The sequence below is a fragment of the Sinocyclocheilus anshuiensis genome, unplaced genomic scaffold (genome assembly GCF_001515605.1).
Source record: "Sinocyclocheilus anshuiensis isolate Anshui unplaced genomic scaffold, SAMN03320099.WGS_v1.1 scaffold392, whole genome shotgun sequence".
NCBI lineage: Eukaryota > Metazoa > Chordata > Actinopteri > Cypriniformes > Cyprinidae > Sinocyclocheilus > Sinocyclocheilus anshuiensis.
Window position 1 is genome coordinate 4,360,342 of NW_015557091.1, and position 5,011 is coordinate 4,365,352.

The 5,011-nt window shown below is 39.5% G+C and overlaps 1 protein-coding gene across 7 annotated transcripts in view; it reads right to left on the minus strand.

The window, feature by feature from the left end:
* Positions 1-4,800, minus strand: part of LOC107677259 (netrin-G1-like) — a 92,748-nt gene extending 87,948 nt beyond the window's left edge. For 4 of the 7 annotated variants that reach the window (XM_016472095.1, XM_016472092.1, XM_016472091.1 and 1 more), the window contains exon 1: positions 2,095-2,777. The gene's annotated coding sequence lies outside the window, so the exon portion shown is untranslated. Of the gene's footprint in view, positions 1-2,094; positions 2,779-4,659 lie in introns of those variants that run through there. The other 3 variants (XM_016472089.1, XM_016472090.1, XM_016472094.1) reach the window with 3 other exon arrangements.
* Between the last annotated feature and the right edge of the window lie 211 nt (positions 4,801-5,011).

A 5,011-nucleotide genomic window follows, 5' to 3' on the forward strand; every position in this document is an offset into this window, starting at 1 on the left:
GCCGCATTTCTCTCTCTGTCATTCATGTCTCAGCCTGTGATAGAGAGGGAGGTTGCAGCACTCGATGAGATCTGCGCTCTCGGGATTTCAGCGCCCGCCTGCACGGGATCAGTGATTCTACCATAAACAGCCAGCCAATATGACAGGTCTCATAAATAAACATTGAGTGCAGCGGGGAGTGAGTATGTTTTCCCTAAAAATGACAGCCCAACACATACACCCACAGAGTCTGATGATCTCTGCTCTAATCCAGATTTATCCACAGCATAACCATCCACTCCTCCGTGTCACCTCTTCTAATATTCAGGTGCGAGAACTTTCTTTCATCGTAATGTGTGGCAATTGCAAGCAGAAGGCTTGATGATGGCTGCATGTGACTCAGCCTGTCAGTAGAAGGCAAAATCAAAGCGCAGGTTTGTCTACACTCCACGAGTGCTACTGAACCTGGCAGACCTCCTATCCCATAATGCAATCTGATTGTCTGCAGTAGACAGGTCCCTGGCCTCGGAAGAAAGGGATCTCCCTTAGCGCAGCTGCTAAGCCGGGCTTGACTTCTCCCTCGCTTGCTCTTCATTCTCTCTTTCTTTCTCTCTCCTCGGCATGTTCTGTCACTTTCTGTTCATGTGTGAAGGCACAGTCCGCTTGACAGGGTGACTCTCGACTCTAGCAATGCCATTTGTGTCATGCAGCTTAGCTTCAGGGGTTTGTTTCTCAATCTCCGCTCACAAAAGCCCCTATAAGGCTTGTGTTGTCACAGACCTTCTCCCCTATAATCCCCCCTCCGCTCAAGACATCACCCTCCACTGCCAAGCGCACACTTTGCTGCGACATCGGAACATGTTATGCATTATTAAATATACTTTTCCTAAAAGGCTGCTGTGGCATTCAGTTTTCGTCGCGATATGTCAGACTGCTCAAAATATCCCACTGGAGAACGAAGCTTGAAATCATTATCTTGGGATGTTAAGAATAATTTTGCACTGAACAGAAAGCTCACAGCTCAAGTGCATGCTATTATTTTTTTCTTTTCTGGCTACTTTCATGATTGCTGCTGCTAAATCTCAGATATAATGTCATAAACCTCTGATGATGATTGATACTTACAATTTCCCACTCACCATATGAATATTTTGTGATAAACATGACTCAAACAAAACCTCTACCCTATGGTAATGACAAATTGCACTGATTATTCTAAAAAAATTATTCTGTTTCATGCAAGAATCTATTCTGGTATCTTTCTATCTATCATCTGTAGAAATTTTCATGAACAACAACATTTTAGATTATGAATGTGTAAAGGCTGTAAATGTATAAAAGCTGCATGCATATATAAATATACAGAAATTAGACTAAACTTCACTGAAGTATTTCATGTCAACTTGTTCAGATCAAATCTGTTTAATATAATCCCAAAAGAAAAAAAAAAATGAATTGCACACACACTCTGTCAGAAAAAAACGTTACGAGGAAACAAAGAAATACAAAAACCAACCAAAGACTATAATTATTAATTCAGTTTGATGTTTGAAGTAAACTTGCATGCAAAATAAACCAGAAATTGACATTACACTAATCGTACTCCAGCAGCATTTGTTAAACACTATTCAATCGATACTGTGTAAATTAATTCTTAGAGAGTTTGTTTAAAATTTCTATTCAACAAAATGGCCTACTTTCATGGATTAAAACAAATTAGAGCATATCAGGTAAGAGTTAATCGTGCGTGAAAGCAACCTGGACACAGAAAGACAATAAAACGCATTATTGCCGCAAGGGGGCGCTTCCATTCGCATTCTCTCGTAGGAAAGTCCACTCTCCAAGGTGCTGAAATCGTATTAGGTTCGCATACATTTTCTACTTGCATATCACAAATACGTTTTCCAGGTATTTTTTTTCCAGGTGTCGGTATCCTATTAAAGAGACTCAGTACTAGACAATAAACCACACAGCATTCCGAATGAATTTGGCTGAGGAAAGTTAAAGCTGCCGCGAAATCATACAACTAGATCCCATAAGTAAATTATTAACTAACGTATGGCACACACATTCACACAAACCAACCTAAACTTAAAAAGGAAACGGAATACTCACGTTAATGAGCTTCACTCTCGATGTGAAGGGTCCCGCAGAGGGCTGGGTGTTCAACAAGTTCATGAATGACCATAGAGGATCCTCTTAAAGACGGCTTGTTAATCTTAATGTGATGAGTTCGGGGGAAAAACGGAATCCCCACCACCTCCACCCGAACTAAACGGGCTGACTAAACACAGCGATTGAAAGGTGTCTCGCGGCACGTCAATCTTTTCTTAAGTCGCGTGCCACATATAGTGCGAGATGTTACCGAAGCGGAAATTTCTGAGGTAAACTTCAAAGGAAATGTTTTCAGTGGCGCCAAAATGAGCATAAATTCAACCTCTGCGTGTGTCCCAAACAGTGTAAACTCATAAATTCCACAATTTCTCCTTCTTCATCGTGTTTTCTTTTGGGAGTCTCATAACAATCGCCTCAGAGCCAGTAACCGTCCTCACTCAACTTTAAATAGCCACGGGTCCGTTCTTCCTGACGGCTTTTTTCAACCGCCCTATATAAAAAAACAAGAGCCTCCCTTCTTGTTTGCAGGGATAACGACAAACAGTTCTTTTTGCAATATTTTCATTATGTCCTCGACGTTTTAGACGTGAGCGAGATACGAATCGCACCAATTAGACCCGCGCGAGCCGATAATATCCTCACGCGCATATACAGCGAGTGTTCGGCGGGAAATGATGGCTGGGGAAGATTACGCACTTGGACACTCCACACACTCTCTCTGCTTTTGCACATCCACTCAGCCCTCACTGTTTTCTGCTCATCCTCTCCCTCTCTCTCTTCCAGCAGTTTAAAACTCAGTTGGGACTTCAGCAAAGACACAAACGGGACAGAAAACAGTCCTCCTTTTTGTATTCAAACAAATGGTGAGGGAGATGGGTTATAGATTACATATTTCTCTCTGATGTAAGGATCTCTTCACTGTAAATGCTAAGTAGGATATGAAATCCACAGGGTCCTAAAGGTAGTATTTACTTAAGACTTATTATGTTGGAGCTTCTATTTATGGTGATTGTGTACATAATTCATTATCTAGATTCAGCAAGAACATCATGCTGATACATGGGCTAAATTGAAGCTGCTTTTTTATTTAAAAAGCCTGCTGTATAATTTCACATATTTCCTTAATACAATTAATTATAGCAAGAAACTAAAATGATCCATATTAATATAACTAATAATATTAGAAAATAATATTAAATTAATTTACTTAAATTACTATATTTACTTTACAAAGAAAAAGTTTCCTGTTTAAAATAAAAGTAAAAAAAATAAACCAAGAAACAAATCAAATCATTTAACACAAATCAAAACATCACACAGATCAGAAATAAACGTAATTTTAAAAAGTACCTTTATAGCTATACTGAGTGGAGCATGGCTTGGAAATGTTATGGATTTTAGCTATCAAAGCGACCGGGGTATATCTACAAAACAGAATAAAGTCCAAAAAGAAGTCACTTTAATTAACTGTTAGAAACAATAAAGCAAAGCCATCACTGTTTGGAGAAGCTAAAGTAACTGATGCATTGCAAAAACACAGATTATCTGCAGGATGATGTTCCAGCCTATAAACACGTGTAAAAAGCCAAAGTGTTTTTTTTTTTTTTTTTTTCAAAAAGTACCTTTATAGCTATACTGAGTGGAGCATGGCTTGGAAATGTTATGGATTTTAGCTATCAAAGCGACCGGGGTATATCTACAAAACAGAATAAAGTCCAAAAAGAAGTCACTTTAATTAACTGTTAGAAACAATAAAGCAAAGCCATCACTGTTTGGAGAAGCTAAAGTAACTGATGCATTGCAAAAACACAGATTATCTGCAGGATGATGTTCCAGCCTATAAACACGTGTAAAAAGCCAAAGTGTTTTTTTTTTTTTTTTTCAAGCAACAGCTTAATTTCCGCCAGTAGCCAAGTTCATGCACCCTATCAGTATGCAATTAATTAATGACACTTAAAATATGCACTGCATAATATTTATGAATATACCAATACCATAAAGTGTGAATACTTCATAAACTACTGTTGCAACTCAACTGGTCCGTTAGTGAGCATTGAGGGCTACATATAAAGTAACAGCTAGTGATAATCATTCATCTCATAAAGAGGCAATGAGTTCAAGCTCTGCTCATTTATGTAGTTGCTGTCAGAAAGCCTTTTATGGAGAACCAATAAACTAGAATATTGCCAGTGCGTGACATCCTACACACAAACCGATTGTGCGTTTTCTTTCAAGCATACTAGTGTTTAAAGTAGAGAAACAGTAATTTAGCATCTTACAAAAAGAGTTTTACACAAGCAAGGTTCACTGCCAAAGCCATAAACAAAAAGAGACACAAGTGCGCAAAAGCGCATGGTCGATTTTACGCACTGCAGGCGAAAGAGAATAAACCATCCATTTAGGAAAAAAAAAAAAATACATTAGCGTATTAATTGAGTTATATTCAAATAATGCTTCTAGAAAGCCGGTAAGACCATTAAATCACCTAACGCACATCAAAAGTTTGGGCGAGACGCACCCATTAACCACGCATGCATTGAGATATAAAGTCCTCATTGATCTCACCTTCACTCGAAAGCTTCACTCCGAAGCGTCAATCCGAACGGTGCGATGAGATCTCATATTGCACACCGATATTTGACGGGTTTCAATCGGGACATCTTGGAGACGCGCAGGTGCGGAGCTGAACTCAGAGGCGACCACTCCTATCCTCGGCTCCGGGAGAATGATGGTCTAATCGAAGGCACAAATGGCACTTCAGCGAGTCAAACAACTCGGCAAACAAATGCGACGGCCGGGAAACACTTTTCCGGCTTAGTGTTAGGTTTTGGCGAAGCCTTATTTCTTTGGGGTGGATGTGACAGATGAGATGCCTTGGGAAAGTGGGATTATGTTCAACATGTGGCGAATGGTCGTG